General features: G+C 44.8%; 1 long non-coding RNA gene across 1 annotated transcript; it reads right to left on the bottom strand.

Annotated features, from left to right (window-relative positions):
- Positions 1-461: 461 nt before the first annotated feature.
- Positions 462-4,704, bottom strand: LOC123041272 (uncharacterized). Its single transcript, XR_006418448.1, has 4 exons — positions 4,548-4,704; positions 4,161-4,350; positions 3,602-3,677; positions 462-809 (listed from the first exon to the last, which is right to left on the bottom strand). It is a non-coding gene; the product is annotated as an uncharacterized lncRNA (long non-coding RNA).
- Between the last annotated feature and the right edge of the window lie 21,557 nt (positions 4,705-26,261).

Genomic DNA, 26,261 nt, shown 5'->3' with positions numbered 1-26,261 from the left:
GCCCTCTTCCCCCTTTTTTTCAATGGTGCAATGCACAGCCTGTCTTGTCTTTTCCATCACGTGCAACTCCACTACATGGCACATCTGTACGAGAAAGATACACAACGTGGTTATTACTGCCTTTATCTTTTGTGTAAAGGCATCTCTGTTAGCGGCACCAGTTAGTGGCAGTAGGGTGAGCTTTCCAGCCTGGGGTGGCCCCGGTGGTTCCGGCGCATCGAGAGGCAAACACAAATAATGGTGCACTAGATCGGCAACGCGTCTCGGCACGAGGGTGCCAGTCCAACCGATATGGCCAAGCAGTGGAAGGTCAAACTGCATTATGCATTAGTAGAAAGGCAAGTTTAACACATGTACGGAACAACTCAATCAGGATGAAATAAAAAAAGTTCAATGATCAAATCCCTGATATAACTCTTTTCCGATTAACATCTGATATTACTCTATATCTCAGGGTAGAAATATATCTGATATTGCTCAAAGAGTAGATGTTGGTAGATACTCACAACAGTAATCACCCTGTAAAATATCTAAAAAATGGCCCTATCTACATGCCATCAGCGCATTTGTTATAAAATGTGACATGAAATACCTAAGCAAGGTTTGGTATGATAGAAACCAAAAGCAGGCCATAGCAGTATTAGTCTCAGATAACTTGTTTACACTGTTTTTCATACTGCATAATAGTAAACTACATGGTTGACTGTTAGATATATAACTTTGTCCACACGCCTTCATCCGATTTGCTTGATATATAACTTTGTCCACACTCCTTCATTTGATTTGCTTGCATGTTTCAACGCATGGATCTGCTAAAGGACATGTCATGTTAGGCAAACTATTCAAATAGTGCGTCTCATGGACAGCGAGGAACTAATTTGGTCTGTATGAAAGAGAATCACTTTGGATAATATTAAGTGATCTGGATACAATGTAGCCTCTTTAACATAAAAGAATATAAAAAATGAAATTAAATTTATTTTATCTTAGTATTCCACAAGGCACCCAGAAAACATAATAAGCCTACTATACATAGATATCCTCCAAGATTTTCTTTAGGCACAAAACTTGATTACACTATGATCTCATCTTATTATGTGCCTAATTATTTAACACTGACAAACATGATTGATCTAGTAAAGGTGCACAATTTCAGCCAAGATTAATGTTGCAAGGTAATTGTCTCGGCACCAAAGCAGTTTTTTGGCACAAAGCTCTGATACAAAAAGGGAAAGGGATAATCACAAGTGCACATCCTTCTATCTAAGGTCACATACAACAACAATTTGAACATGTACTATTAGAAAATTGAAACCTCTCTTCAGTGTATATTTACTTAGAAAGATTCTCTCTAAAATAAACCAACATCATTTATCAAGTATTTATTTAGAAAGATTTTCTCTAAAATAAGCCAACATCATTCATCAAGGCCACCCAGTTTGGCGGTAAAACCAGAGGAGAGAAAGAGAAAAAAAGGACACATATATTTATTAATCTGTACATATATACTGAGAAGAAACAAGAGCTCCGAGTTGAGGTTCTTCTTCTCTGCACCCGCCCGCCCGCACAGCAAATAAAATCATTATTTTCACTAAGATCTCACAAGGGAACATGAAAAACTGTCAGGTACCAGCAAATAAATAAAAGAGATCTCCCTGACCAAGCCCACACTCTCACTCTCTCCCATAACTTATAAGAAGCCAACCCAATAGTAGCCATGCAGTTGAAACTTTAGAACAACAAGCAAACACCATGATGATGCACACAATCAGGGAAGGAACCAAGCCTACCAAATCGAAACACATCAGGGTATTCAAGGTTGCCAAATAGGAATTAGAACGATTGCTTGCGATGGATCATCCAGTTATTTTCAATTATTCCTGAGTGGAACCATAATGGTAGCAATACTGAAATAGTATTCATCCTGATCATCATCCCATTTGTTAGAAATTAACCTAATCATAGCAAAGAGTGGAGGAATCTAAAACTGTAATCTAAACAGAACTACTATGCAAGTTAAATCAGTCGAAGAATCGGGTCTGGCTAAGGAGAAAAACAAATAGGTTGCTGACAGTTGCAAAGGCTGGCCAGACTGGGTGTCATGCATAGCGCGATGTCTCCTCCCAGTGAATGCAATGACCGGATGTAATCAACATGACATAAAAATCAAAAAAGGGTGATACTAAAAATTGTTGTCTCCTTTGCCATACCCATGCAACTAGTGCTAAATCGTAATTGTAATCATACCACATCCTATCTATTTCGAAGTTGTAATGCAAACAGAGGTTGTAGAAAACAAAACCTATATGAGTAAAAAGGAATGATACAGGATCGAGATTACAGCAAGTTTTTCATATACAAAGCAACACATCCCACAAGTCTAAATATCATTGGTAATAATTAGGGCAAGTCATTTACAAAGAAAGGGACCGAACACCAAGTAGCACACTACAAAAGGCAGCTGGAGAGTATAGTACCGAAAGCAAGGCATACAAAAGACTACAAAAGGGAAGTGACAAAATGATAGCAGCCTTGATAAGTACACAAAATGAGAATCAATGGTGTAGCTCATCATAGCAAGTGATACTGCTGGAAGCATAGTTCCAATCATTGATAAGCAATGTTTTGCCAATGGAAATAAACAAAGGAAACAACAAACATTTGTTTACCAAGATAGCTAACAGAAATACTCAAATGTGTGCATCTTTCTCCGGTAGAAAAGCATAGTGACAGTCATTGTGTTATGCGAGTACATCCTCCTCCGATAAATAGCTCTAGGAATTCCAAGATAATATCATGAACTATTCCGCCAAAAATTCTCACGACAGTATGGTAAACATGAGTGTTTGGAAATGATATAGAGAAAACATAAATATGTGATTGATAAATGAGCAGCAAAGGAACATACAGGCACACAGGCCAACATAAAGATGCAAAAATAACATTATTGGAAATAATAAAAATGAGAAGCAATCGACGGTCAGTTTTAAGGTACGAGGTACAATTTTTTATTTCGAACAAAACCGGTCAATGAACACACATTTTGTTGTTGTATGGCCAATGTAAGAATACATAGACTAAATTGGTGAGTCTATGGTTACTCAACCAAGCATGTGCCGAGTCTCACCTGCTGATAAGATTGTTTTTTTTGCGAATAACTACGTGAATAAGGTAGACCTGAGATTTCACTATCCATGTATATATGATGTGTCGAGGCACCACACAGAGGCAAAGCGTTATTTTGGTTTACGAAACCACAACTGTATGGGCAACGACGACTCATAACACACTGAGAAAATGGTAAAATAAAATAAAAAGACATAAACCAAGGAACTAAGTATTTTGTTTCTTTTTCCTATCTTTAATAAAATCGATAGAGCTCCTGCCATGCTCGTCAATAAAAAATAAATAAGAGGCACAGATTCACATATTTATATATTGTTTTATTTCATTTTCCCATACATAACATCCAGACTATGTGTACACAAGTCATATATATGTAGCTAGCAAGTAATCCGTTAGATTAGCTTGCATGAACAAGGAGTTAACTGAAACGTATCACTTATCACAAGAGCTAGCCAGTAGTTTGCATGCTACTAACCTCACGGTTGACCAGCCTGCACTGTATGGACTCCTTCACGCTTCTGCATACAATGGGTTCTCTCCCCGGCGCTCCTCTGTTGGCGGAACAACAGACATACAATAAGAAACTAACATACAAAGTAAATGGAGTAACAAAAATTATCTTATAAACTTTAACCTAATAGGGGAATCGATCACATTGAAAATACAGATAGAGAAACATATTTTTTTAGATCTGTCAGACCTGAAGCTTGTATTAGCAAGTTATTGGACCTACTATCAAATAAAAGAATAATATTTACAAAAATATTACAGCTACTACCCTCATAGCACAAAAAGGAATCTGATCACAAATCACGGACCCATGTGAACCCACAAATTTGTCACCTACAAAAATACTATATGATTTACACAATTTACCTATGGAGACAATGAAACTATATAAATCCATCAAGTAAGAAAGGTATCAACTACATAGCCTAAGAATATATATATAGAGAGAGCTTCAAAGTGTCTTGTTCTTCGCAATGATATTAATCAATGTACAAAATGAACCCTGAAGCGGAACCAAGACATACCAAGGTTCAGTAGCACAACGATGGAATTTTTTCTCCAAAGCACTCGTGTACAGTATGATCTCGTGGTACACCTCGTAAGGGAAGCTGCTTACATTGTTGTAGAAAGGTGATCTTGAGCAGAGTTGGTCAGCTCTGCTCCTCCTCTCCTGCCAATCCCATGGAAGCTCACTGGAGATCTTAAATCTGAACCCTGCAAACAAACAAATACATGTTTGTATCATGAAAAAATTCATATACGACTGTGTCATCTTTTAAACAACATTACACCTAAGGAGCTAGCAATATGTTTGTATCAAATCAGCTATTTCCATCACAATGGAAAGATTAAAGAGAGGAGAGGGGCATGCTAGAATGAAATATGTATTACATAAATGGAGTGTAGCTCACCTTGTTGCTACAGGTTGGCATTGCTTGGGGAGGTAGTAGCTGCAGGCTTTGAGAAGGATGTTGGGTATAGGATTCTCCCGCCGCAGTAGCTTGTGGGAGACGCAATGTGCAGACCGAGATCTCCTCGCCCTCTCCCTCTCAGCTTCCTCCTCCTCCTGCCTTCTCTGTTTGCCAAAGAAATAGAATACACCTTACCAAATTCAGAAAATGACACCGAGAATAGATGCAGAGGGAAGTACAGGGAACTCAATAATTCCTAGAAGAAGAAAAAGAAAAGTAATGTGTAATCTGACTTTAGATTAACAACCTATGTGGGCTATTTGGCTGACTAATTATAACCACATGTCACTAAAACTACATGCCAAGACGGGAGAGGACAAATGGTTACCTTGGCGGGATCAAGCTGTGGGACCTAGAAGTAGTGGTGTCTTGGGTTCGAGCAGGCGAGGTTGGCGAGCTGCAGGCCAGAAGACGAGATGGCCGATGGCTACCGCCAAATGTGTGTAGCGACGTAAACTAAATATAGTGTATCATTGTATAGCTCATGCACCAAGGCATCAAAATTATAAGAAAAGTTTGCACAACAATCAAGCATTGCAAATACTTGGTATTTTACATTAGGGGTGCAGTCCAAACAATGGTTCATACCAACGCATCTATACAACAGAAGAAACCACAGGCAAGCCAAATCAGATATGAAAATAGTAGATAGCAAAGCAACATGAGAATAGTAGCCGACTATATTGGCATACCTTTAATTCTCAAAGAGTTGATTGGTTCATAACAATGGTTCGAGGAGAAAGCTGCAAATAGAAAAAATAAAAGATATTCTTTCAAACGTCTAATGGTTTGAGCAGGATATGGTAGTATAATTGTAGCAACAGCATCTAATAAATGTAATGCATGTTCTGAACTTCTCGCTAGCCTACACATGTAGTCTAATTGTAGCAACAGAGTCTAATAAATCTTATTAGCATATGATGCTCTTTAGTCCAGGATATAATGAGCTATATGTACTGCTCTGATTCACAACCAATAGCAATATCATGGTCCAGTATGCTTGTCATTAAATGATAAATGGACAGAAAGAAAGGGGATTCATGTACTTCTACAGCTCATTCCCTCCCTTCTCCCGCTTGTTCTCCCTTTCCTCCTGCTCATAGAGAATCAGACGCCGCCCCACCCCTAGCAGCCAGCAACGCCACCCCATCCCGGAGCAGCTGGCAGCGCTGTCCCCTCCCCAAGAAGCCCCCGTTGCCCCCTTACCAAGCTGTCGCCGACGCCGCCCCAGCAGACACACCTCCACTCCTCCTGTGATGAAGTTTCTCTTAAATGTTATTTTCCATGGAAGTGAACATATAATTCCTCGGATAGATAGAAATGATGAGATTCTCGAAGAACACAGTGATAGAAGCACCAAACTCACCACTAAATATGCCAGTTCAGCATGCACAAAAAAAGAATGATAACCTCGGAAGGACAAAAAAACAGGCCAATAAACTCGGTCAAAACAGATATTGCATTTGTTACTCCTTTTTTAACAGCTTAATTGGTGGCAGAAATTACAAGTAATCATGTCAGAGCCTCTACACCATCTTTGTCACCCAAGAAAATGCATATATCCAAAAGTACATAAAAGTAACCATATGTAGAATACATGTTTACCTTCTCCAAAGTTTGACCTTAACTTTTACTGATTGTCACTTTCCTGTAGTGTGAAGGGCCATTTGGAAACAGACGAGTTGAGCATTATCCATGGTAATTGGCACACATACACACGTTGTTCTTCGTTATTTCTTGTCGCAATCTCCGTATATATGGAGTTATAAAGCACAAATTGCCAGCTCTATTTGTCATAATCCATAGCATAGATCAATATGAAGAAAAAATGGAAGAAAAGATGCAGTAACCTGAATAGCTCAGTGAGCATTTGACAACTAAAGAATATAAGATATGCCAGGGATCTCCATCTTGTCAACTCCATGGAGAAAAGCATGCGTCATCAGCACGCACAAAAAAAACATAGAAGACAAAATGCCTTCCCGAACCATGTTTTATCAATAGACAAACTTCTGGTGGTAACCAAATGGCAGCAATTTTTCATAATTCAAATAGTTGATATGCCTAAATGAACAAAGTTCAACACTATTACAAGCTTGTCGAGAAGAGTGCAAGGCAAATCGATGCAAAAACTATATGTAAAAAGAAGGTGGCAACAAAACAAATTAACCCCAAATGCTTACTTAGCAAGGAAATAAGTTACAAAGCTAACAAAACATGCATCCTTCAAAGTTCACTTAAATTTAGTTTGGTGCATGATCCACAAAATGCAGTGGTGACAGATAGAATTGGGGAAAGCTTCAGAACAAACCAAAGAAAACAAAAGGAAATGCCCGCTCAATGGCTCAGATTTATGGAAGATGGCTATAAACACTGGAGCATAAATAACCCTAAGCAACACCTTTAGATATACAAGTAAAAAAGGGTCTAGGGTTCATTGCATAGTGGGCTCAGATTCACCTTTCCTCGATCATATAACCTACCCCCATCATCTCTTATCACCAGATCAATCTGTTTATACAGTGGAGTTGCCCTGGTTATCACTCAACAAGAATGACCATCCAAGGACAACAACAAGTATCACATGATCAAAAAGGATTCTTGAGACAAGAGGGAGGATCCAACCTGATACGCACAGGTGCCACGATTGCTCAAAGGCACACTTATTTCATCCACGATTAATCATCATCGCCCTAGCATGAACGCCACCGATCAATCTAGCAAATCCAGGAGCATAGCTATAGGACCAGGGCATCCACATGTAAACCAGAGCATCACATGAGCTCCCTATGATAGCAACTAAACATGAACAACAGCCTGGAAACCCTAAAATGGCATGGATCCACAACTATAGAGCTCAGGTAGGAACCGATGCATGAGTAGGACATAGAGCATCAACCAGATGAGTGCCACATCAATATAGCCATGGCCATGTCCCATACAGTAGCCGAAATAGAGGAGCAGGAGGAAGATGGACCTCACCGAGAGAGGTTGTAGCCGCGGCAGTACTCAGTGCGCGCCGGGGTTGCGCCTGAACGCCATCCAACCGGCGAGGAACCGCGTCGGAGTTGCGCCTTGCACCGTACCGCCGACGAGCACGAATGCATCAAACAACCTGTGTAAAAAAGGCATCGTTGTTTATCAGAAACAATTATTTAGGAATTACTATTTAGCACAAAATATACACACATCCAGCAGCACCATGAATTTAATTGTAGAAAGATACCACAAGCAAGACACAACCATACAAGAAATGAAATATGCAGCACCACCACTGATTTATCCAACAAAAGCATAGGATAACACAAGCAGCAGCACGACAAGAATCGGTGTTATCTCTCTAGGGGTGCACGTGCTATAGCTGCTACTCTGCCTCTATTTTCAGCGAACGGAGCTTTGATCTTTTTTGTCCATGCCTAACACAAATGAACATGGAGAAATTGCACTTGTTGGATGAACCAAGGATTTTCTTGCGGTGGCCTATCAGGGTCTTCTAGTTTTCTTAATGTCACAAATGCCACGAAAAGCATTTCCAGTCTAACAGAGTTAATTTAACGTGGCACTACTTCATGGCCATTTTTTACTTAGTTCACCTTACAGGTTATTAAGATGACACCCAAGTGCACAATTATTAAAATGGAAGAATTATAGCATCAAGTGGCAACTTTGGGCACAAAAGTATACTATCGAAGTGATAATACTTGCAGTGTAGGGAGTAGCAGAAACACACCTTGCTTCTTCGGGACGCCATGGACACAGGAGCAGCAGCCTAAAAAGTTTGGGGACACCATGATCTTGTCCAGCTCCGCGACGATGGCAACTTGCAAGCCAAGACGATGGGAGGAGGAGTGGTCAGAGAGAGAGAGAAAGAGAGAGAGAGAGAGAGAGAGAGAGAGAGAGATGAGGATGAAGGAGGGGAGGGGATGAAATCACCGGACATAGCCGCCGATGTTGGAGCCAACAACCGAAACCCTAGCCCTGGTAGCAGCCGGCTCCACGGCGCACGTGGCCGGCGCGTTGAGCCGCTACAGCACGGCCTTGGCAGCGCCACACCGCTCCCCGCAGCCGCTCCTCCCTCCGATGCTGCTCGTCGACATCGCCGAAGGCCTGCTGCTGCGTCACCTTGGCCTGCTACTGCTGCTCCCCGCCGCCGCCGCCGTCATGCTCCTCGTCCTCCCTCCTCTGCTGCTCGTCGTCGTTGGGGTGGGGGGGCACTCTGCTGCGGCGGATCTGGCCGCTGATGGCGCCGTTCGAGGTGGTGGGTGGCGGCCGCGGCGATGTGGGTGGGAGGAAAGGAGGCGTGCGGGAGAGGAGGGAAGGGGAGAGGAGGCGCGCAGGAGGGGAGAGGAGGCGACGACGAGGCGGGAGGAGCTGGGCGCGGGGCGGAGGCGCGAGCGAGGGAGGTGGGAGGCGGCTGCGTGGGAGGGAGGGAGGGAGGCGGCTGCGGGAGGGAGGGAGAGAGGAGGAGGCGGCTAGGTCTCTGGACAGGAGCGCCCCCCTTTTATACCCCTACCACGCGAAATGACCAAAATGCCCCAGTGGGGGCACGGTATTTACATTTTGCTGCCACTACTATTCATTCCAGCAGTGTCAATCCCAGATCCAACGGCCCAGGCTTCTCCAGATCTCGATCGGACGGACGAAAACGCATCAAGTGAACCGATCCAACGGCCCAGAATCACTGAGCTCTGAGGAGGCTTGTACATCTATCCTTCTCTTATTTCTGGATGCAATTGCAAGTTGCACTGCACCTGGGAAGTGGCACGTGCTAGTACGTGTGTGACCCCATGCCATGCATGGGCCAGGATAATGTCGACGCTTCCTTGGACACTTCGAATCCTCCAAACAATCTGAAGAAAAAGCGGTGCGTGTATTTGCTCCGTTTGGTGTGGATCTTGTTTTAATGTGCTCAATGCATATGGTATTGCAACCAAATCTTGCATCTTTTGTCGCCCGATCGGCCCCTTATCATCAATTTTTTACCCAGAACAAGCGCACATTTAATCCTTATAAGCATCTCCAAAGCGAGCCGGAATACCATCTTAAGATTGATAAAGTCGACATGAACATCTTCATAGTCGACAGAAACATTTCCTCCTATTAAACGTATATCATGGAAAAGCCTGAAATAAATTCAAAAAATACAAGCATCAATATTAAGTGTAGAACTTGAACTCTGATGGGCCCGGAATAGCAATGTCCTCCTCACTATCCAATCACAAGTTTTTTATTTAACTGGTTGAATTGCTTACCACATATGCCACCTGGTTATTATCCAATCACAAGTGGTTCACATTAGTTAGACGATGAAGGTTCATGCATACCTGCCCACAAAAAAAAATCATGCACTCATACACTATTTTTTAATTTAATGTAAATAAAAAGGTAAGAAAATCCCTAACGCCGACTTTCTTCTTCTTCTCGAATAGACTAAGGCGCCAGCCGCGAGACTCCAACATGAAAGTAAGGGCCAATGTTGATCGTGGATAAAACTCAGACCTTGCAATAGAACACCCTAGAAGATAGAATTAAAAAACATTAAAAAAAGTCCCAAGAGTTGACCAATTTCTTCTTCTCGAATGGACCGATGGGCACCGGCGCATGATTCCATTCAAAGCCAAAGGTTATTGTTGATCACAAAGAAGAAGTCATTTAGGCCACGGTCATATCACACCAGAGCACTTAAGAGCATTTTTAGCGCATTCCGCAAAAATCATATTTTAAAGGATTTTTTAAAGAAAATAAGCTTCGGCTAGCGGATTCACTAAACCACTAGTGCATAATTTTTTGTCTTCTATTCCCTAAATTTAGTCCAAGAGGGGGGGGGGGAGGGGGTCTCACTAAAGCCAAGGCTGCTCGCCTTTGTCTACTGCCGTTGTCCTGATGACAACTAAACCCCCTGTACTTGGAGACCATCAAGCTTTTCTGGCGTGTTGCCACGGAGTTGAGAGCTTTTGTGCTTTGTTTTGTGTTTCGATTTATTTTGTGTTCTAATAGTTTTTATAAGTTCTGAACAACCACTACCTCATACGAACAACTTTATCAGTTTGCTATGATTAAAGTCTCGGGGCCTGTTAGGGTGATACCTTCATATTATTGGAGCCGATACCCACTAGTGAAACTTTGAAATTAATTCTCGGCAACTCAGTATGTTGAAGGGCAGACCATTCAGAGAAGATGGTATGGAAGATCCATACAAACATGTGCAAAATGTTGATGAGATATGTGTGGGACATTTGAGCTTAATGCTTGTCTTATGATGAAATGAAGCTTAAGCTATTCGCTCATTCTCTAACCAACCAAGCAAAATCATGGTTATGTGATCATCCTACTATTACCGAGAAAGCAGAACTTACAAATCGAGGCGAAAGGTTGGTAGTTTTGAACAAAGACCAGGTGAAAGCTTAATAAAAACATATGTAAGGTACCGGGTGAAGGAAATAGTCCCAAGAGGCGATAATAAAGTTGTTATTTTATATTTTCTTATATCATGATAAATGTTTATTATTCATCCTAGAATTGTATAAACCGGAAACTTGATACATGAATGGATACATAGACAAAACATCGTGTCCCTAGTAAGCCTCTACTACACTACTAGACTATCTCATCAATCAAAGATGGTTAAATTGTTGGGGAACGTAGTAATTTCAAAAAAATTCCTACGTACACACAAGATCATGGTGATGACATAGCAACGAGAGGGGAGAGTGTTGTCCACGTACCCTCGTAGACCGTAAGCGGAAGCGTTATGACAACGCGGTTGATGTAGTCGTACGTCTTCACGATCCGACCGATCCAAGCACCGAACGTACGACACCTCCGAGTTCAGCACACGTTTAGCTCGATGACGATCCCCGAGCTCCGATCCAGCAAAGCTTCGGGGATGAGTTCGGTCAGCACGATGGCGTGGTGACGATGATGATGTTCTTCTGGCGCAGGGCTTCGCCTAAACTCCGCGACGATATGACCGAGGTGGAATATGGTGGAGGGGGACACCGCACACGGCTAAGGAACGATCCGTAGATCAACTTGTGTTGTTGTCCTAGAGGTGCCCCCTGCCCCCGTATATAAAGGAGCAAGGGGGGAGGGGGCGGGCGGCCTAGGAGGGGCGCGCCAAGGGGAGTCCTACTCCCACCGGGAGTAGGACTCCCTCCTTCCTTGTTGGAGTAGGAGAAGGGGGAAAGAGGGGGAGAGGAGGAAGGAAAGGGGGGCCGCACCCCTTGTCCAATTCGGACCAGAGGGGGGCTGCACGCCTCCTTCCTTTCGGCCTCTCTCCTCTATTCCCGTATGGCCCAATAAGGCCCATATACTCCCCCGCGAATTCCCGTAACTCTCCGGCACTCCAAAAAATACCCGAATCACTCGGAACCTTTCCGAACTCCGAATATAGTCGTCCAATATATCGATCTTTACGTCTCGACCATTTCGAGACTCCTTGTCATGTCCCCATTCTCATCCGGAACTCCGAACTCCTTCGGTACATCAAAACTCATAAACTCATAATATAACTGTCATCGAAACCTTAAGCGTGCGGATCCTACGGGTTCGAGAACTATGTAGACATGACCTAAAACTATTCTCGGTCAATAACCAATAGCGGAACCTGGATGCTCATATTGTGTGACGCCCGGATAATTAGGCTACAATATTCCCGCGTTAACGATACCACATCACCTCGGTTACTGTTGATAAACTCGAGTTAGTTCAAAAACGATTCGAATTAAAATTTAAAATATAGGCAAACAGTAAAATTTTCAAATATCAAAACTAAAATGTTTGGGTTGTGTCAAATAAATCGTAAGTAATTATGGTGGAGAAACCAAACTTTGATAAAATGTTTAAAGGCTCTAAAATGATTAAAACAGTAGTGAAAACAATTAAACAAATGCCCAGTGAATTTATAAAATGCTAAAACTATTTTATTATGGGTTAAGAATTAATCTTACGGTAGTTTGGTGATAAATACAAATTTGGGCACTAGTGATAATTTTTATAAAACTAAAAGTAAAAGAAACTAGAAATAAAATAGAAAAGAAAATAAGCAAAAGGAGAAGACAAAACAGTAAACACAAAAAAAGGGGCAAAGCCCCCTCTCCCTGGGCCATTCGGCCCAGCTGGCCGATACCGGCCACAACTAGCTGGCCCATCCCGCCGCCTTAACCCCCACTCCCCCTAACCCTAACCCCCACGATCCCCACTTCCCCCCCCCCTCTCGATCTACTCCGCTCCCTCTCCCTCGCCCGATCCCGATTCTGGATCGAGCCCCGCCCCACCGTCGCGCCTCATCCCGCCACTACTTCGCTGGAGCCACCCCGTCGCCGGAGCTCCTCCTCGTCCTCTTCCCCGCCAGATCCTGTGAGCCCGATGCCGGCGCCCAATCCGACGCCGCCCAGCCGCCTCGCCTCCTCCCCGACGTGCTCATCCACCGACCTCGACGCCGCTGGACCCCGCCGTCGTCGGAGCTGCCTCGCGGAGCGCCCTGCCGTCCTCCTCTTCGACTCCTCGCCGGACGTCCTCCTCTACGTCGCCGTCGTCCCCATCCTCCTCCCCAAAGGCTCCACCGAGCCTCGCCGACCCTCTTCTCTGCAACGATGGTGAGGCCACGGCCTCCCTCTTCTCTTCTCCCCCTCTCTGTTGCACGTCACCGGCCCGCACCCCGTTCGCCCCTGCTCGACCCAGAGCGAGCGCCCATGCGCTCCCATGCGCCCCCGCGCGCGCAACCAACGCCATCCAGCCGCTGCCACGACGCCGTCGCCCCCTGCTGCCCGCGCTCGCCGCCTGCTGTGCGTGCCCACACGCAACCACCCCGGAGCCGGCCACAACGCCCGCACACCCGCGCCAGCCTTCCCCGGCTGAGCCCCGCCGTGGCCTCCGTCGGCCGCCCCGCTGGATCCAGTGGCACCGCGCGGGTCCGTTCCCTCGGGCATGCGCCCGTTCGTGCGCCTGTGAGCCCCTGCGCCCGAACGCCCAGCGCCCGTTAAGGCCCTGGGCCACTTACGTGCGGGCCCCACCACCCAAAACATTTTATAAAATAAAAGAGTTAAAAAAATAACTAAATAAATAATATAATAATAATCAAATTAATTAATTAAGGAATTAATTAAGTTAATTAATCACAATTGGATTAACCTAATTAACTAATTAGTTTAATTAAACAGTGGTTAGATTAGTTAAACACTAATTAGGCTAATCAGTCAATGACCAGTGGGACCCACACGTCAGCGACCCAGTCAACACCTCTGTTGACTGCTGATGTCATGCTGACGTCATGATGACCCCTCTCTTCTCTCCGGTAGACCACGAGACCGACGCTGCTGCTGCCCAGTTCGACTACGGAGTTGACGACCCCTCTCTCTTGCCAGAGCAACCAGGCAAGCCCCCCCCCCTTGATCACCAGATATCGCCTATTCTCTTCTATACTGCTTGCATTAGAGTAGTGTAGCCTGTTACTGCTTTTCGTTGATCCTATTCTGATGCATAGCCTGACATTGTTGCTACATTTGTTGATACCTTACCTGCAATCCTAAATGCTTAGTATAGGATGCTAGTTTATCATCATTGGCCCTACATTCTTGTCAGTCTGCCTTGCTATACTATCGGGCCGTGATCACTTGGGAGGTGATCACGGGTATATACTATACATACATACATACTATACAGATGGTGACTAAAGTCGGGTCCGCTCAAAGAGTACCCGCGAGTGATTGACGGATTGGTGGCTGAAAGGACCTTTGTCCCGACGGCCCTCTGTGTGGATCTTTGTGGCGGAGCGACAGGGCAGGTTGAGACTGCCTAGGAGAGAGGTGGGCCTGGCCCTGTTCGGCGTTCGCGGATACTTAACACGCTTAAAGAGATCTTGGTATTTGATCTGAGTTAGCTACGAGCTTATACGCACTAACCATCTACGTGGGAGTAGTTATGGGTATCCCGGCGTCGTGGTATCAGCCGAAGCACTTCAGACGTCAGCGACGGAGCGGCGCGCGCCGGATTGGACTGGAACGCCTGCTAGGCTAGGTCTGCTTCCGGCCGCCCTCGCAACGTGCAGGTGTGCTATGGGCGATGGGCCCAGACCCCTGTGCGCTTAGGTTTAGACCGGCGTGCTGGCCTCTCTGTTTTGCCTAGGTGGGGCTGCGATGTGTTGATCTTCCGTGGCCGGGCATGACCCAGGAAAGTGTGTCCGGCCAAATGGGATCAAGCGTGCTGGGTAAGTTGGTGCACCCCTGCAGGGAAGTTAATCTATTCGAATAGCCGTGATCTTCGGTAACAGGACGACTTGGAGTTGTACCTTGACCTTATGACAACTAGAACCGGATACTTAATAAAACAGACCCTTCCAAGTTCCACAGACAACCCGGTGATCGCTTTTCTACAGGGCGACGAGGAGAGGATCGCCGGGTAGGTTTATGCTATGCGATGCTGCTTGGAGATGCTACTTGGAGATGATACTTGGAGATGCTACTTGGAGATGCTACTTGGAGATGATACTTGGAGATGCTACTTGGAGATGCTACTTGAAGATGCTACTTGGAGGACTTCAATCTACTCTCTTCTATATGCTGCAAGACGGAGGCTGCCAGAAGCGTAGTCTTCGACAGGATTAGCTATCCCCCTCTTATTCTAGCATTCTGCAGTTCAGTCCACCGATATGGTCTCCTTACACATATACCCAGGCATATGTAGTGTAGTTCCTTGCTTGCGAGTACTTTGGATGAGTACTCACGGTTGCTTTCTTCCCCCTTTTTTTCCCCTTTCCTTTCTTTCTGGTCGTCGCAACCAGATGTTGGAGTCCAGGAGTCAGACGCCACCGTCGACGACGACCCCTACTACACCGGAGGTGCCTACTACTACGTGTTGCCCGCTGACGACGACCAGGAGTAGTTTGGAGGATCCCAGGCAGGAGGCCTGCGCCTCTTTCGATCTGTATCCCAGTTTGTGCTAGCCTTCTTAAGGCAAACTTGTTTAACTTATGTCTGTACTCAGATATTGTTGCTTCCGCTGACTCGTCTATGATCGAGCACTTGTATTCGAGCCCTCGAGGCCCCTGGCTTGTATTATGATGCTTGTATGACTTATTTATGTTTTAGAGTTGTGTTGTGATATCTTCCCGTGAGTCCCTGATCTTGATCGTACACAATTGCGTGCATGATTAGTGTACGATTGAATTGGGGGCGTCACAAGTTGGTATCAGAGCCGACTGCCAGTAGGAATCCCCCTTCCACACTCCTTGGCCGAAGTCGAGTCTAGACATTACAAAAACTTTTACTAACTTGGTTGTGTGCCTTACGGGCCCACATCGCCATCGGGTGGTACTAGGATCTTTTACTCCTCGACCTTTACTCTGGGACTCTGATCTCTCTCCTATTCGGGTTTAATGAATTTACTAAAAGCTAACTTTAGGATCTCGTTACTACTCCCTCCCGGAGAACCCCTCACTACAGGTGATTGCTCCGTGAACCAGAAGGATTTGAAGATACTCGCCGATATTCTCTCGAGACCTTATGCCTGTCGCTTTTGCAATTCCCTACCACCGAAACATCCCTATGGATAAATACTTACACCTGTCGTTCTTACTTTTATTCGCAGTTGATCTTGTTATTACAAGATACCCCGAAATTCTCTCTAATGTTCTGAGAATCCTTTTGTGCCTACTGCCTTGCAGTTCCTTGTCGCCTGAATACCCCTACGGATAATTTATCGCACTTACCGAGTATCCACTCATCCCCAGTTGATGCATGTATGTCACGAATCCTCGAAATACCATTCGATCTTCCGAAAATCCTGAGCATCCTATTGCTCTTGAAATTCCTGATTACTTGCATTATGGATAATCCCATAAGTCTCGTAGACATATTGACATTCCTTGTCATTATCATTTTGAGTCTGTTGACTCAATATGTTGCGAATACACGCAATCATCATTGATCCTTATAAATTACCTTTCCGGCTGAGCTTCCATTCTTTTAACTGGAATTGGTTCTCGACCAATCCAATTGTCGTTGATTGTACCCTAAGGCTATTCAACTTACCCATCCCTAATCAGAGCATTGCTTCTGATCCCTTGATTTGGAAATCATAATTCCTTTGCATTTGACAATTGAGTTAGTCAGTTGTTTCTATAATCTGATCTCCTTGCATTCTTCTTCCTCTAGTTGAGTACCGATACTCGTATCAGATCCTTTGTGGACCATCAAGTCCTTTGTTGGATTGTTATCTGACAGTGTCCTACACATTTGATCACCTTGTGAGTTCTTCCCCTGATACATAATGCCTTTGTTAAGTTGTATCCTCTGCTTGGCCAACCATGCTCTGCTTTCGGGCTTGTGTTAATTACTCTTGAAACTTGTGGTATATGTTTCTAAGAAGCCCCTATGTGTTGAACATATGCCTTCTCTAAACCGTGTGAACCCGAAAGTTTTCACGAGTCATACTTATCTGGTATTGCACCAGGTAAAACTTTCAACAACTAATGTCATCTTCGAAATACGAGAGGGGAATGAAAGGGTATGCATTGGAGAAGTGGGAGTCGACCTTGAACCTTGTGCTCATGCCCATGGACGCGATATATATCCTATCATGAAAGCTTCTTGTAACAATAACTATTTCCTTGATAACTAACCTATGGTATCTGTGAATTGATCCCTTGCAACCGTGGTTCCGACCATGATTGTTCTTCTTTGATCTCATTTCTCGGACAAGTTAAAACAATTGTCTTCTATGGATCAATACACCAGTCCAACCTTACTTTGATCTTGTGTCGGGTATTACCCCCCTGGTATCTCGAGATTATCATGGAACTGCATAACTTTTTATGAGTTCTTCATCAAGTGCTACCTTCCCACTGATTCCAATTTTTCGCGGGCTCTGTGTTACTGAACACTCAAAGACACCGATAACTGAACCGAGTCCGCTCTATGGTTCAACAACTCTTCAGTAAGCTTCTATAAGTACGAGTTTGTACCCGATCACGCCATTCCTAGCCTATTTGGCTATATCATTGTCGTGACGATTCTAACGGTGCTACCTGGTCCTTATTCTCGGAGCACCAATTTTCGACGATGAACTAACCTTACGTCGATTTTCCTCGTCATACCCTTTCACCTTAAACAACAAGCTTGAGTTCGAGTTTGTGTCGTAACTGTGGTTCCAATAACCTCTTGCTTCATCATTCCTTTGACTTGATGTCGTCGCTGGTTGACTACATATGCATGAAATCTCTCGACAATTGTGTCGTGATCATCATCAACCTTATGAGCTCTTCCAGGAATTCAATTGAATTCATGATGGGTAATACCATCCTTGCCCCTCGATGATTCCTGTTCTCATCGACCACTTTATTGCCTTCCGTTCAACACAACTTGTTCGTGTTTTGTGTAAACCTTGAGATCACTGCTACCCAGTAGTTGATCTTCCTTACCTCGGAAGTATTACCATCTCTTTTTGTCAAGAATGTGGTGAGAATTTCACCACCTCTTAATAATTCTTGATATCATAATACTTCTTGCCATCTTCGTTCATTCCTTGGTCCCCGTATTGTTTTCAACCGGAATACCGACAATGGAGCTATGACGTGTGAATTCCAAAATTCTAGCAACCTTATTGCTTTGAAGTGAATGGGCGATAGTTCATTCTAAGTCCTTCGCTAATTGAATCACCATTCTGACATTGGTCGTGCAACCCAATCCACATTTCGGGCGCACCCTTCAACCAATGTTTAATTGTGTGTGTTTTCCTCGAGCATACTTCCTTATATCATTTGATCTGACAAATGTTATCTCCTTGTTCACTTAATGGTGGAAATCCATCTTTTGGGAATCTCGGTGAATTGCCGTTGAGTTCACCAGACACCTCCTTGTCCTCTCCTTGGTTTAATGATGAACTATTGTTTCAGGAACCCGCTCCCATAGTTCATTTCCCGAGAATCTTACCATGTCATTTCGTCGATATGTACCGCAGTTTTTCTTCTCGGACATCCTGAGTCTGGGGTATCATGACACCAATCGGATCTGAATCTTGGTCGGATATGATGGTTGGGACATTTTCCAAGAGTTATGATGTTGATCCTTTGATGGCCCGGTAACATGATGTCATGCCTAGCACCCTCCCCCCCCCCTCGGCTGGAGGACCTATCATTATAGATTCCTTTTCAGCAAGGTTATCCGTTCATCCATGGGGAAATTGTAAGACTTATTCTACAAGTTATTCCTGATGGATCCTTCGTGTTTCCAAAGTTTGATCTTCACCTGAAGACCATGTCAATGCTACCTCGAAGCATGTCAATGGTACTCCGATTTTCAACAAGAACATTTGAAGCCCAATGCTAAATGTTTCCTGCTCAATTATCCAAACACCGCTGTATGGTTAATGTCATGAAATTTTTCCTCGCCTTACCTAAAGGGTTTTCTACATTATATCATGTCATGGATATCATGCTCTGCTTCCCTTGGGAAGGATATACCCCTGAAATATGTGTTTAGACACATTGTCCTTTCCATTGTTCTATTTAAACTGATGATCACCTCCTTCCCATTATTTTGTTTAACATTACTGGTGATCTATATGATCTAAGCAGTAATATTCTCCTGCTTATGTGAACACCTCGGTGTACAACTCTGCCAGAGAGACCCTGTTACTTTTGTTGATGACATTTCGGTAACCATCGATGGATGAGAACCTTGCCTACTGGTCCGCCTCGTTCAACGAGCAGGAAAATGGTTCTCTTCATCCCTCGCCCTTGGTACCGACATTGTTGTCGACATAACTGATAGGCTACCCTCTAACATGTCTTGCTATCATGACCGTGCAAGAGTCAACACCCTTCCTACTTTTAACCACATGGTGGGCCCATAACCCACAGTTCCACAGGATCAAAACCTGACTCTCCTGTACAGCCCTGTTACTAATGGTTATTTCCCACGCTTGGCTTCATATTTAATTCACGGGCCACCTTCCTAATGCTCTATTCTGGTATCAGACGCAATACTTACTCTCGTCGCTCTGAAACCCTTTCTCACTCCGGTTCAGACTTCGAGAAACTATCTATCCGCTTGGAACCTCTTATTGTACCTTCGTACCTTACCCTCGACATATTTTATTGTTTCAACTCAAGAGATACTCTTATGCTCATTCATGGGTTAACCCCAGATTGTCTCTCTCATAAGCATTCTGTCGTAGCCGAGCTGCCCCTTACCTATTCGTAAGTACGTTGGAGTTCCCCAAGAAAAGGACGACTTCACCATGATGACCTGAAGCACAGAAATAAAGACATCAATATAATGGGTCGACCTCTTCGAGAAGAGCAACCAAGATTGAGAAGATCCGTTAGCATTTCGTAACTAGATCCCTCCCCCCTTACTCGTGCTCCTAAATCTCGGGACGAGATTTCTTGTAGTGGAGGAGAATTGTGACGCCCGGATAATTAGGCTACAATAATCCCGCGTTAACGATGCCACGTCACCTCGGTTACTGTTGATAAACTCGAGTTAGTTCAAAAACGATTCGAATTAAAATTTAAAATATAGGCAAACAGTAAAATTTTCAAATATCAAAACTAAAATGTTTGGGTTGTGTCAAATAAATCGTAAGTAATTATGGTGGAGAAACTAAACTTTGATAAAATGTTTAAAGGCTCTAAAATGATTAAAACAATAATGAAAACAATTAAACAAATGCCCAGTGAATTTATAAAATGCTAAAACTATTTTATTATGGGTTAAGAATTAATCTTACGGTAGTTTGGTGACAAATACAAATTTGGGCACTAGTGATAATTTTTATAAAACTAAAAGTAAAAGAAACTAGAAATAAAATAGAAAAGAAAATAAGGAAAAGGAGAAGACAAAATAGTAAACACAAAAAAAGGGGCAAAGCCCCCTCTCCCTGGGCCATTCGGCCCAGCTGGCCGATACCGGCCACAACTGGCTGGCCCATCCCGCCGCCTTAACCCCCACTCCCCCGAACCCTAACCCCCACGATCCCCACTTCCCCCCACCTCTCGATCCACTCCGCTCCCTCTCCCTCGCCCGATCCCGATTCTGGATCGAGCCCCGCCCCACCGTCACGCCTCATCCCGCCACTACTTCGCTGGAGCCACCCCGTCGCCGGAGCTCCTCCTCGTCCTCTTCCCCGCCAGATCCTGTGAGCCCGATGCCGGCGCCCAATCCGACGCCGCCCAGCCGCCTCGCCTCCTCCCCGACGTGCTCATCCACCGACCTCGACGCCGCTGGACCCCGCCGTCGTCGGAGCTGCCTCGCGGAGCGCCCTGCCGTCCTCCTCTTCGACTCCTCGCCGGATGTCCTCCTCTACGTCGCCGTCGTCCCCATCCTCCTCCCCAAAGGCTCCACCGAGCCTCGCCGACCCTCTTCTCTGCAACGATGGTGAGGCCACGGCCTCCCTCTTCTCTTCTCCCCCTCTCTGTTGCACGTCACCGGCCCGCACCCCGTTCGCCCCTGCTTGACCCAGAGCGAGCGCCCATGCGCTCCCATGCGCCCCCGCGTGCGCAACCAACGCCATCCAGCCGCTGCCACGACGTCGTCGCCCCCTGCTGCCCGCGCCCGCCGCCTGCTGTGCGTGCCCGCACGCAACCACCCCGGAGCCGGCCACAACGCCCGCACACCCGCGCCAGCCTTCCCCGGCTGAGCCCCGCCATGGCCTTCGTCGGCCGCCCCGCTGGATCCAGCGGCACCGCGCGGGTCCGTTCCCTCGGGCATGCGCCCGTTCGTGCGCCCGTGAGCCCCTGCGCCCGAACGCCCAGCGCCCGTTAAGGCCCTGGGCCACTTACGTGCGGGCCCCACCGCCCAAAACGTTTTATAAAATAAAAGAGTTAAAAAAATAACTAAATAAATAATATAATAATAATTAAATTAATTAATTAAGGAATTAATTAAGTTAATTGATCACAATTGGATTAACCTAATTAACTAATTAGTTTAATTAAACAGTGGTTAGATTAGTTAAACACTAATTAGGCTAATCAGTCAATGACCAGTGGGACCCACACGTCAGCGACCCAGTCAACACCTCTGTTGACTGCTGATGTCATGCTGACGTCATGATGACATCAGCAAACACTGTTCTGGATAATGTTGACTTAAAATATTTAAGTTAATCCTAAAAATGATTTAAATCTTTTAAAATTAATATAAAATAAACCGTAGCTCAGATGAAAATACTTTCTACATGAAAGTTGCTCAGAACGACGTGACAAATCCGGATACGCAGTCCGTTCGTCCGCCACACACCCCTAACCTATCGAACCCGCAACTTTCCCCCTCCGGCTCCTCTGCCCGAAAACCCAAAAGACCGGGGATATTTTCCCGAATGTTTCCCCCTTAACCGGTACCACCTCATACCACGCTAGGGCACGCCTAGCATCGTTACTTGTCATGTCATGCATCAATATGCATTGTTTGCATTGTATTCATTGTTTCTTCCCCCTCTTCTCTCCGGTAGACCACGAGACCGACGCTGCTGCTGCCCAGTTCGACTACGGAGTTGACGACCCCTCTCTCTTGCCAGAGCAACCAGGCAAGCCCCCCCCCCCTTGATCACCAGATATCGCCTATTCTCTTCTATACTGCTTGCATTAGAGTGGTGTAGCCTGTTACTGCTTTTCGTTGATCCTATTCTGATGCATAGCCTGCCATTGTTGCTACATCTGTTGATACCTTACCTGCAATCCTAAATGCTTAGTATAGGATGCTAGTTTATCATCATTGGCCCTACATTCTTGTCAGTCTGCCTTGCTATACTATCGGGCCGTGATCACTTGGGAGGTGATCACGGGTATATACTATACATACATACATACTATACAGATGGTGACTAAAGTCGGGTCCGCTCGAAGAGTACCCGCGAGTGATTCACGGATTGGGGGCTGAAAGGACCTTTGTCCCGACGGCCCTCTGTGTGGATCTTTGTGGCGGAGCGACAGGGCAGGTTGAGACCGCCTAGGAGAGAGGTGGGCCTGGCCCTGTTCGGCGTTCGCGGATACTTAACACGCTTAACGAGATCTTGGTATTTGATCTGAGTTGGCTACGAGCTTATACGCACTAACCATCTACGTGGGAGTAGTTATGGGTATCCCGGCGTCGTGGTATCAGCCGAAGCACTTCAGACGTCGGCGACGGAGCGGCGCGCGCCGGATTGGACTGGAACGCCTGCTAGGCTAGGTCTGCTTCCGGCCGCCCTCGCAACGTGCAGGTGTGCTATGGGCGATGGGCCCAGACCCCTGTGCGCTTAGGTTTAGACCGGCGTGCTGGCCTCTCTGTTTTGCCTAGGTGGGGCTGCGACGTGTTGATCTTCCGCGGTCGGGCATGACCCAGGAAAGTGTGTCCGGCCAAATGGGATCAAGCGTGCTGGGTAAGTTGGTGCACCCCTGCAGGGAAGTTAATCTATTCGAATAGCCGTGATCTTCGGTAACAGGACGACTTGGAGTTGTACCTTGACCTTATGACAACTAGAACCGGATACTTAATAAAACACACCCTTCCAAGTTCCACAGACAACCCGGTGATCGCTTTTCTACAGGGCGACGAGGAGAGGATCGCCGGGTAGGTTTATGCTATGCGATGCTGCTTGGAGATGCTACTTGGAGATGATACTTGGAGATGCTACTTGGAGATGCTACTTGGAGATGATACTTGGAGATGCTACTTGGAGATGCTACTTGAAGATGCTACTTGGAGGACTTCAATCTACTCTCTTCTATATGCTGCAAGACGGAGGCTGCCAGAAGCGTAGTCTTTGACAGGATTAGCTATCCCCCTCTTATTCTGGCATTCTGCAGTTCAGTCCACCGATATGGCCTCCTTACACATATACCCAGGCATATGTAGTGTAGTTCCTTGCTTGCGAGTACTTTGGATGAGTACTCACGGTTGCTTTCTTCCCCCTTTTTTTCCCCTTTCCTTTCTTTCTGGTCGTCGCAACCAGATGCTGGAGTCCAGGAGTCAGACGACACCGTCGATGACGACCCCTACTACACCGGAGGTGCCTACTACTACGTGCTGCCCGCTGACGAGGACCAGGAGTAGTTTGGAGGATCCCAGGCAGGAGGCCTGCGCCTCTTTCGATCTGTATCCCAGTTTGTGCTAGCCTTCTTAAGGCAAACTTGTTTAACTTATGTCTGTACTCAGATATTGTTGCTTCCGCTGACTCGTCTATGATCGAGCACTTGTATTCGAGCCCTCGAGACCCCTGGCTTGTATTATGATGCTTGTATGACTTATTTATGTTTTAGAGTTGTGTTGTGATATCTTCCCGTGAGTCCCTGATCTTGATCGTACACAATTGCGTGCATGATTAGTGTACGATTGAATTGGGGGCGTCACATATTGGCTCCTACATATTCTACGAAGATCTTTATCGGTCAAACCGCATAACAACATACTTTGTTCCCTTTGTCATCGGTATGTTACTTGCCCGAGATTCGATCGTCGGTATCTCAATACCTAGTTCAATCTCGTTACCGGCAAGTCTCTTTACTCGTTACATAATGCATCATCCCGCAACTAACTCATTAGTCACATTGCTTGCAAGGCTTATAGTGATGTGCATTACCGAGAGGGCCTAGAGATACCTCTCCGACAATCGGAGTGACAAAACCTAATCTCGAAATACGCCAACCCAACATGTACCTTTGGAGACACCTGTAGTACTCCTTTATAATCACCCAGTTACGTTGTGACATTTGGTAGCACCCAAAGTGTTCCTCCGGCAAACGGGAGTTGCATAATCTCATAGTTACAGAAACATGTATAAGTCATGAAGAAAGCAATAGCATCATACTAAACGATCAAGTGCTAAGCTAACGGAATGGGTCAAGTCAATCACATCATTCTCCTAATGATGTGATCCCGTTAATCAAATGACAACTCTTTTGTCCATGGCTAGGAAACATAACCATCTTTGATAAACGAGCTAGTCAAGTAGAGGCATACTAGTGACACTATGTTTGTCTATATATTCACACATGTATTATGTTTCCGGTTAATACAATTCTAGCATGAATAATAAACATTTATCATGATATAAGGAAATAAATAATAACTTTATTATTGCCTTTAGGGCATATTTCCTTCAGTCTCCCACTTGCACTAGAGTCAATAATCTAGTTCACATCATCATGTGATTCAACACTAATATTCACATCTGTATGTGATTAACACCCGTAGTTCACATTGTCATGTGACCAACACCCAAAGGGTTTACTAGAGTCAATAATCTAGTTCACATCGCTATGTGATTAACACCCTAAGAGTACTAAGGTATGATCATGTTTTGCTTGTGAGAGAGGCTTAGTCAACGGGTCTGTCACATTCAGAGCCGTATGTATTTTGCAAATATTCTATGTCTACAATGCTTTGCATGGAGCTACTCTAGCTAATTGCTCCCACTTTCAATATGTATCCAGATTGAGATTTAGAGTCATCTGGATCGGTGTAAAAGCTTGCACCGATGTAACTTTTTAGGACGGGCTCTTTTATCACCTCCATGATAGAGAAGTATTTCCTTGGTCCTCACTAAGGATATTCTTGACCGCTGTCCAGTGATCTACTATTAGATCAAAATTGTATTCCTTTGCCAAACACAGAACAAGGTATACAATAGGTCTGGTTCACAGCATAGCATACTTTATAGAACCTATGACTGAGGCATAGGGAATGACTTTTCATTCTCTTTCTATTTTCTGCTATAGTCGGGTTTTGAGTCTTACTCAACTTCACACCTTGCAACACAGGCAAGAACTCTTTCTTTGACTGTTCCATTTTGAACTACTTCAAAAATTTTATCAAGGTATGTACTCAATGAAAAACTTATCAAGCGTCTTGATTTATCTATATAGATCTTGATGCTCAATGTGTAAGCAGCTTCACTGTGGTCTTTCTTTGAAAAACTTCTTTCAAACACTCCTTTATGCTTTCCAGAAAATTCTACATCATTTCCAATTAATAATATGTCATTCACATATACTTATCAGAAATGTTGTAGTGCTCCCACTCACTTTCTTGTAAATACAGGTCTTTCCAAAAGTCTGTATAAAACCATATGCTTTGATCAACTCATTAAAGCGTATATTTCAACTCCGAGATGCTTGCACCAGTCCATTGATGGATTGCTGGAGCTTGCACACTTTGTTAGCATCTTTAGGATTGACAAAAAACTTTCTGGTTGCATCATATACAACTCTTCTTTAATAAATCCATTAAGGAATGCAGTTTTGACATCCATTTGCCAGATTTCATAAAATGTGGCAATTGCTAACATGATTCAGACAGACTTAAGCTTTGATACGAGTGAGAAAATCTCATCGTATTCAACACCTTGAACTTGTTGAAAACATTTCACAACAAGTCGAGCTTAGTAGATAGTAGCACTACTATCAGTGTCCGTCTTCCTCTTGAAGATCCATTTATTTAACATGGCTTGCTGATCATCGAGCAAGTCAATCAAAGTCCATACTTTGTTCTCATACATGGATCATATCTCAGATTTTATGGCCTCAAGCCATTTCGTGGAATCTGGGCTCATCATCGCTTCCTCATAGTTCATAGGTTCATTATGGTCTAGTAACATGACTTCCAAAACATGATTACCGTACCACTCTGGTGCGGATCTTACTCTAGAAGACCTACGAGGTTTGGTAGCAACTTG

The sequence above is a fragment of the Triticum aestivum genome, chromosome 2B (genome assembly GCF_018294505.1).
Source record: "Triticum aestivum cultivar Chinese Spring chromosome 2B, IWGSC CS RefSeq v2.1, whole genome shotgun sequence".
Classification (NCBI taxonomy): Eukaryota; Viridiplantae; Streptophyta; class Magnoliopsida; order Poales; family Poaceae; genus Triticum; species Triticum aestivum.
This window is presented reverse-complemented; position numbering and strand designations above follow the sequence as displayed.